Here is a 10,046-nt window from a genome sequence, read left to right as displayed (position 1 = left end):
TAATGTCTATAGAAACATATGCACTATAATTTGTCTTTTGTCAATGTCCGTTGACTATCCTAATAAAACGTAGCGTTATATATTCATCTATTGAAACATATTCAGTTGTATGTTTGAAGAGGTGTCATTCTTACACGTAAATGAGCGTAAATCTCTTTCTCGATATCAGACTTACCAGTCTATGAGATAATGTCCATTATATGTGGTGAAAATGAACAGGGATACGTGTCTTATTGGTTTGTGTTGGGCAGGTGTCATTTTTGCAAACAAATGTTATAAAGAGACGTTAATAGTAACTAATGAAAGATGGCCAGTACTGAGGAGTTTATAACAATGATGGTAATGTAAAGAAAAATATGTTATGCAGTATATTGCTTTGGCGAGACAATCAAACTCTCTGACCAGACAGAGTTACAAAGCCAGATTATCTACATATTAGTGAAAGTTCTATTATCGAACAGCACTGCTTTGTTTCCAGATGGAGAGACTGTGCTATTCATGCAAAGCGTGGGTGACGTAATACTTGAAACTTGTACGACACATACATTCGTTAGTCTTGTAATATGTTGTTACATTCGTGTCGCATGCCCGAACTTTTATGTAATAGAGTGTGTGCTATCAGGTCTACTAAACTTGACCCGATCATCATGTGTGTGTGTGTGTGTGTGTGTGTGTGTGTGTGCTTGAGAGAGAGAGCATTTGTTTATTCGAGTATTGCAAGATTGAATAAGTCAGTCAGCTGCATTTCAGACGCAACTTAACGATTAAGCGTACTGATCAAGAAATGCAGAAAGTATCCAACATTTTATTTAATTCATTATTTCCGGAATCATTCAAATGCTAAGGTGTCATATTACGAGTCTATGCTCTCAATATAAGTAACATAACATAGTGAAAAGCAACAAAGTTGTAAAATTCAACAGTGTATATATTTCTCTAGAATACTAAGTGAAAATTAAATACCAAAGACCGTACGGTGTTGTGAATTAAATCCCCAAATAATGCCGAATTACAGACACAAGTTCTAATAATAAAAGTTCTAAATAAACGTTAGTAGAAATCTAAATTAAGTCTAACGCTGAAGATGTTGATGTGTCTGTGGCTGCCTTTGTCGTGTTTTGTGACAACAGTCTTTTGTTGAATCAAGGTAATATAGTTCCAAGTTTGAATTCACTATAAATCCCATATGAAAGTCTCCGTAGAAATATGTTATAATTTCTTAACACTCTCTATTTCCAGATATTTCTGATCGCATGCTAGAATGTAATTGATCAGTTTGAGATGATGATTAGGATATTATTTAATAGTTGATAATTTTTCTAGCTGTTTAAATTAAATACTTATGAATTATTGTCAGTCGCTTCTAAAGATGGAACGATGGTACATATATCCATATATGACTGTATAAGATCTTTACATATATTATGAGTTAAAAGGAATATATTAGTTTCTTAGAAGTCTGTCTTTAATATTACATCCGTAATTGCGAACGTTGGTAAGTATGTGGTTCTTTCTAATATTGTTATAATTACAAAATAAATCTTCTTAATGAACATGCACACTGATTTTCTAGTATGTACAAGTATGACATAATGCATTGAATATCGCCAATACGTATCATAATATCAGTTTTGGTATCTCTATGGACATATCTGAATAGGTCTGACGTAACTGGGTGCTCACTTTTGTGATTATTTTATTTTGTAATTTTGATTATTTGCTGTGTGTCAAGATTTTCCATTATCCTGAAATACATAAGCATAATGCACAGGCAATCAAGTAAGTTAGTGAATCATACATACATACATACATACATACATACATACATACATACATACATACATACATACATACATACATACATACATACATACATACATGCATACATACATACATACATACATGCATGCATGCATGCATGCATACATACATACATACATACATACATACATACATACATACATACATACATACATACATACATACATACTCAAGACATCTAATGATGCTATAATGTAATTAATCCCATTTCGACGATTTTGATAATACTTGATATTAAATGATTTTTCCATTTTTTTTAATTAAATAACTATTAATCCATTACAGCTGCCTCTACAGTGTATTCTACTCCGGGAGCGAAAGAAGCTATATATGTTAGACAATGACAATATAAGATCTTTAAACTTGACTTGTGAGAATAAACTCTTATATGTTCTACGGGTCTCTAATATATGTAGTTTGTAGTTTTAGGGGTAGAAATTTAGCTAAATGGAAGCACACTTAATTTTAACTTGAAAACTGTGTACTATATATACGTTAAACAATTCAGCACATATAGATAATTTTATTTTATGTTCATGCACAGATAAATAAATTATATGAAAATATTCTTTAGAGGCAATTTTGCATTTTTGCTGTACAACAGTAAGTAAAGTCGTCTCTTTGTAGTTGTGTAAATCTAGAAATAATTATATGTGTTAAAATTATTATATCAACATGCAGTTCTGAAACATCTAAGTCTATTTACAGCATTCGATAGATGAATTCTCCCTAGCATATGTATAAACATTTTATTGCTAGATAACTATCAATATTGTGCATAACTCAACTCTACTGTCACTATGTATTACAATTTCGTTACAGTATGAAGTCTACACATCATTAGCATTGTTTTATTCACAATGCATACTTGTTTTGTTTTTTTTTTAGTTCCTCTTATAAAAGCACAGTTACAGAATAATCCGTATTCCAGGTCAAAAATTTGGACGGTTTTGGATTGGACTAATCACTGCTGTCGTCTTCCTCTTCATCATTGGAGTTTGTATCTTAGTCCTCCTGTGGCGAATATATGTATCAAGAGCAATCGGTATGATTTTATGATTTTTAAACTGATTTGGTATCATATCTGTCTAGGGCTAGACATATTTCACGTTTTCCAGCAAAATGTGATGTATGAGAAATATAATAAGAGTTTTTTTAAAGCGCAAAAAACAAATACTAAAACAAAGTCGAAGTAGTGCATGAAATCAAATGCTACATTTTCGAGGCGGAAAAATACTTAAGAGCAATAAATCGAAATCCTAAATTTTGTTTTGTTTTGATTCTCATTCTATCGAATAAAATATTGTATACGTTTATAAGTGTTATGTATATTTCATTTGTATCGTGTGATTGACCGTTGTGCATAGTCGAAGGTATAATTATGTGTTTACACGACTAATGCCAAGCAAGATAAGCATGTTTACTTTGTTTTGAGTTCTAGATACAACTTTGATTCCGATCTAAAAATATATCAGGAACGAATTTTGTGTACAATTTGATGGAAATATGCAATGAAATGATATTCATCCTAGTCCTAATACTGTGACATATGTTTTTTTTTTTCGCAATAGGATGTTTATATTAGGGTTGTTTATGTTAGAATTATCCATTCAAATTCATATCTGATTAGTGGAATTAATAGTTTTTAGTTGTGTTCAGTTTGTTTTCTCTGTTTGTTTGTATGCTTTTAACGGCGCACCAGCACTGTTAGTCTATTTAGCGCCATAGAAAAGGTCATACGTTTGATCATGTGAAAAAGAATAAATTTATTTAGATCAACCAGCGATATCAAAACTAAATAAAACGATAATTCAGTAACGGTAATAAATTAGTCTTCCCGATGAACGGGGAATGTAAACGGTGTATCTTAATGATGACAGATAAAAAGGTATTGAATGTAAAGGACGGTATATACATTGCATAACATTTTTCAACGTGATGGCATAAAGTTATAGTTTAGAATAGATACTTACTTCTTTTAAGAATTATTGAATACAACTTACCTTTATTGTATCAAAACGTTACTTAATAAAATGCACATTGTAGTACTGATCGCGCGTAGGTTACAGGTCGAAACATTCCGTCATAATATAATTAACAGTGAAAGGTTCATTGCAAGAAACGCACTCTGGTGGGTCTTCACCTTTTAGTATGTGGGAGTGGGTTATATAACTATTCTTGCAATGACTACCTCCTCTCTACGGATGATTCTGTAGGAAGTAGTCCATTATCCAAGGGATGGCTTGATTGCATGAAGTTTGTTATTCACTGCATCGTTCCATGATGCCTGCCACTTCTGACGTAAGGACCTAGGTTTAAAACCAGTATACGGTATTTTAAAATCAGTTGGTTCTTGATTTAGGGCCGTTTTAGCAGTTTGGTCTGCCTTTTCATTACCTTTAATACTAATATGACTGGGTAACCAACAGTATATTATATTGTGGGATACACTCAACTCTGTATTTTTCACGAGTATGTTTTTCAATAATGGGTTTGCCAGTTTCCTATTGTGCAGTGACTGAATTACTGATAGGGAATCTGAGACGATGATGGTATTCAACATTGAAGTGCCATTTGGTAAGCGAACTTGTGTTTTGTGATTTCTACTAACGAAGGCTGCAGCAGCCTTTCCCTCATGATTTGATCCGTTGGTATAAATTCTTGTGTACTTTTTTAAAGTCGGTGAGTTGTTCATGATATGTATTGTGGAAGACGGATGGGATTATCTCGGATTATTTGCCACCGTGTAGCATAAAAAGTACGTTTTGTTGTTTAAGTAGCCAGGGTCGAGTTTCGGGAATTGACGTTTTCTGAGTTTTAGAAAGATCAATTTTTGTACTGTCATGGCTGGATGATATTCTAATGCCAAATGAAGGTATGGTGTTTGGTATAATTTCGTATAAGGTTGTGTATTTGGATTGAAAAACAGCCGAAAAAGAAGGGTTTAGATGATTCGATTTTAATTTGCGAGCATACTGTGCATAAAGCATTTCTCAACGATTTAATAAAGGTGGTTCGTTAGCTTCAACAAGGAAGCTTTCACACGGGGATGTTTTAAATGCTCCCACAGCGAGTCCTATCCCTTGATGATGATTTGTATCAAGCATTCTCAAATATGACTTTCTGGCTGAACCGTAAACAGCGCAACCATAGTCCGGTTGGGAGCGAATAAACGTTCTATATAAATTGCGGATGACCTTTCTATTAGCACCCCATTCAGTGTGCGCTACTACTTTAAATAGGTCTAGAGATTTTAAGCATTTAGCTTTCAATTTCTTTAGGTGTGGAATAAAAGTCAATTTTCTGTCGAAGATAATACATAAAAACTGTTTCCTCAACAACTGGCATAGGCGTTCCGTCCAGGCGTTTATGTTCATTGTGGTGGCGTCGTATCTGAAAGAAATGCATACATACTATTTTTTATTTCGAGAATTTGAAACCGTTAGTACTGGACCAATTTTGAATCTTGTTTATATTTTGCTTTAGTTGTCTTTCGATTGTTTGTAAGCATGTGCTTTGATCGATAGGATATCAGAAAATCATCGACGTATAGCGAGCAATTCACACCAGGAGCCAAACATTTGGTGATCCTATTAATTTTGATGCTGAAAAGAGTCACAGATAAAATACTGGGGCAAACCCATTTCTTGCTCGTGCAGATCTGAAAGGATAGTGCCCACTCGTACTTTGAATTATCTGTGTGAGAAATAGTTGGATATGAAAGAGGGCAGACAGCCTTCTAGACCTAGATCGTGCAGTTCATTTAGTACTCCATACTTCCATGTTGTGTCATAGGCCTTTTCTAAATCAAAGAAAACATCTACTAAATGTTCCTTCTTGATAAATGCATCGCGAATAAATCTTTCCAGTCTAACCAGATGATCATTGGTGATCCGGCCATATCGAAGCCTACTTTGGAATGGAGATATTAAATTGTTAGTTTTCAGGTACTATACAAGCCGAGAGTTGATCATTCCTTCCATTGTTTTGCACACACAGTTGTGAGTGCAATATGTCGATAGCTGTTAGGATATGTGCTATCTTTACCTGGTTTAGGAACTGGTATTAATGTTGCTTCTTTACAAATTTTAGGTACATTACCAGTAATCCACAAATCATTTCCAGAAAAACTGTTAATGAAGGTTCTTTACGGTGTTTCAAAAACTGTAACGTATTTCATGAGGCCCAGTGGATGTATCGTGGGCCTTATTCAGAGATTCAATCAGCTGAAACATTGTAAACGGTTGATTATAGCTTCTGAGATATTCGATATGAATTTCAACCCTGTCTTTTCTTTTTGAGTTTTGAATTTTCTGTCGGATTCTGAATATTTAGACGATGATGATTTTTTTGAGAAACTATCAGCAAGAATATTATCTATGTCAAGTTTGGAACTGAAATTCTTGTTGTTTAGTTTGAGATGTCGAAAGGAATTGTGTCTTCCCTTTCTATTTGTTTGCGGATCGTGTCCCAAACTTTCTTTATAGAGGAACGAGACTTTAATGTTGAAACATATTTTTTCCATGATGCTCTTTTGCTTTCTTTAATCGTGCGGCAGGTTTTGGCCCGAACATTACGGTACTTAGTTATATTTTCGGGCGTTGGACGATTACTAAATTCTTTCTGTGCTTCTCTGTGTTGCCTAATGGCCTATTTACAATCTTTTGGGAACCACGCTTTTTGAGATCTTTTTCAGTTTGGTGAGGACTTAGGAATGGATTCTTCTGCAATGCTGGTTAGAGCAGAAGTAAAATATTGAAAAGGGCTTTAACACGTTATCCTGTCTAGCCTAGTTGTGTAAAGCGTTTCAAATTTGGCCCAGTCGGCCTTTCTTAAATTCCGTTGTGGAATTGCGTCGTTAATTGTAGCGTCGGTGTTCTTAAGAGAGATTGTAAAATTATCACTGCTTTGAAGGTCATCTGCGACCTACCATTCATAGTCCAAAAGCAGCGATGGGGAACAAATTGTCAAATCGATAGTCGTGTATGTACCCTTTCCTGGGTGCAAATATGTCGGTGATTTGTTGTTATATAGACACAAATGGTGTCTATAAATAAAGCCTTCTACTCTGTGGCCTCGGTCATTTATGTCGCTTGATCCCCATAAAACGATATGGGCATTAAAATCCCGAGTAAAACAAAGGGTGCGGAATGTTGTTGAACAAGTTTGTCTAAATCGTTTGGTACTAAGTTGGTGTTTGGTGGTAAGTAAATAGAACGAAAGGTAATCACTCGATCTAGAGTGACGCTTACAGCAATGTCTTGCAGATTTGTGTTTAATGGGATGTCGCTATGAGGGGCTGTATTGTTCACAACAACAGAAACTCCTCCTGAGGCCCTGTCAACATTGTGGGAGTAGGAGTTAAACAGGGAGTAGTTTTTAAGTGTAATGTTATCCGTATCTATCATTAATATTTCCTGAAGGCATAGTACATAAGATTATATTCATTTAAAAGGAGCAGAATATCATTCTAATTTGCTTTAAGTCCTCGACAGTTCTATTGTATGATGGTGTTCGTCATTATACATTTAAATTGAAGATTGTGCAGCTAGGTTAGACCTTTCGCGGAGGCACTTTGTGTGCTTCTTTCTCTGGAGGGAGTAATGGGGTGAATTGTTTGTTTGTTTGTTTGTGTGGAGCTACCTTGAGCAAATGGAGCAGTGTCCTCTGCATCCCTGTTCTCATTGTCTCCAAACATGTTACAGAATTTGAAGAGGTCATCTGACCACTTTTGCTGTCTGTATCCATGTCTGAGTAGATGCCGTGTTCTTATGTGCTTGGTAATGGGGGGGGTGTGTGTGTTAGAACTTGGTTTTGAATCGGATTTATCTGTTTGTGTTTGAGCGTCCTTTGTTGTTTTCGGATTGTTCTTCACTGCAGTGGACTGTTTTCACCTGAACGAGTTTTCTGGCTTCTAGATAGGGTATGTTAGATGTAAATGACTCCAAACTACGTGGTTCGTCATCCGAGTCAGATAGAGTTTTGGTGCGTTTGTTTTATTTTTTGTGGAAATATCCATGTTGGTTTATTTAAAATTCAGAACCCGTGCTCCCCGCCCACCATGGAGCCCAACAAGGGGATACTTTTTCAAGTGCCAGGGATACACAGATGGTATACTCAGTTGATAAAATTACCTATGATTGACCCCGGAAGCCACCGCCTTCTAGGGTCGGTAAAATTACCTCCTGATTGACCCGCAAAGACATCGCCTTCTAGAAAGTCTTCTAAGACTTGGGAAAGGCAAAGATAAAGGAATAGATTGTCGGGGCAACGTTGGTATCAAGAGAAATACAAGAAAAAGATAAAGAAGGTGAAGGAGTAAATAAAAGACTTCCTAGGGCTCGGTGTGACCAGCCAATTTGTCGAGACCGGGCTCATATCGGCCCCCCGTCTAAGAGAAGTAGAGGCCAGAGTAGTGCATTGCATCGGAAAGCCTCTGCTCAACTACCAGGATCCTTTCCTTCCCCGACATGGGACGCAACCCACGTCAAACAGGTTACCTCTACTTAGTCGCATCTTACGACACGTAGTGAGGCACGTCGGGCCAACTCTACAACCCCGGACCCGCAGGGGGACTAACGGTTACGAACATTTCACACAAATAATTGTTTAACTGATCAGAATGGCATTTTCAATATTGCATTTCTCACGTGTGTTGTGGATATTGCGAATATAACGCTCATTTGTTTTCTTGTTTGAAAGGTGCTTAAGTAACATAGTAAATTTGTCTACATAGCTAACTTTATCATCTCTACTTTCAAATGGACGAAACCGATTGTGTAGTACAACCAGTAACTAATCTAATAAAGCAGTAGCAAAAACCTCTGCTATATAAGCATAAGTTAGTTCGTAATACACGAGATTATTTTGAATATTTTTACATACACGTGCAACATGAAACCGTGCAGTATATAAAAATACGGCAGGATTCTGACAAAATAAACTTAAGGGAAAAATATAAGCATATAATAATACACTTAATTCTATCTTTTGCAATCGAGTGATTCGGAAAGGAATGTTAGTTTTGATATTGTTTGTGAGAAAGTATAGACGGCATGAAATAGTCTCCAGAGAACGTATTAAAATGTAACATAGTCATGCCTATTACAGCAATGACAACAAATGTTTCCAAAAGCAGCCAAATTAAAGAAAGCGTCCCTTTGCAAACTTTGTCATCGTCATCTACCAAGGAAAAATATTTAAACAGCGATGATTCAGGGAACAAAAATCAAAGCGATAGTTGCTGCTGACTTTTACAACGGCTTGGAAAAGTAAAAAGAAACAAAAGAGTTGTTAATAATGAACTCACTGAAGACACGTGCAACGTTGTTGATGAGGTAACATTTCACGATGATCATCTATATATCGATCAATCGATCTATCAATCTGTTTCATTGTAAAATAACTCATGCAATTTTTTATTTAAAAGTAGCATCAACATCTCGTTGCTCTGTGTGGTGCCCATTTGGTGACATACCTGCCATACCTTGTTATCAAAATGTGCCTTTATTTATAAAATTTACAAGAAAATAAACTATCTTGGTTAAATAATTTTACTTCATAAATTTTCTTGCGGCTGTTGACATTTAGTAAATAATACAGTACCGACAAGACAGGAAAACTGCCAAAAGTGGATAGGTTATCACGGTCCTTTACTAATGGTATTTCCTATGATAACAAGGTGAACTTTAGGACTGCAAGTGAATACAATAATAATGGCGACTTCCATTTTTTAAAACAAAATATATCATCAAAACAAGACATCAAAGAGAAACCATTGTGTACTTTTAGGTTCGGTTTCGTGAACACTTTCACTCATTAACCATGCCCAGCTTGTTTTCCAAGTATGTTTGTGATATATATATATATATATATATATATATATATATATATATATATATATATATATATATATATATATATATATATATATATATATATATATATATATATATATATATATATATATATACATATATATATATATATATATACATTTCTTAATCGAATAAATGTGTTGTCGGGAAATTATACAACTCTGAGGTTTGAAAAGTAAGTTTCTTTCATCTGTCCGTCCGTCTGAGAGTCACCACCTTTGAGGTATAAAATACAATTTGATTTTGCTAATACATGGAATTAATAAAACATGTTCAAAATATACAAATGTGATAGGCAAACATCCTCCAATTAAGATGACATTTACATTACTTTACATGAATCCAAAG

This window comes from Sinohyriopsis cumingii, chromosome 8, assembly GCF_028554795.1.
Source record: "Sinohyriopsis cumingii isolate HCF-2022 chromosome 8, ASM2855479v2, whole genome shotgun sequence".
Classification (NCBI taxonomy): Eukaryota; Metazoa; Mollusca; class Bivalvia; order Unionida; family Unionidae; genus Sinohyriopsis; species Sinohyriopsis cumingii.
The sequence above is the reverse complement of the archived record's forward strand: the minus strand, read 5'-3'. Positions refer to the sequence as shown.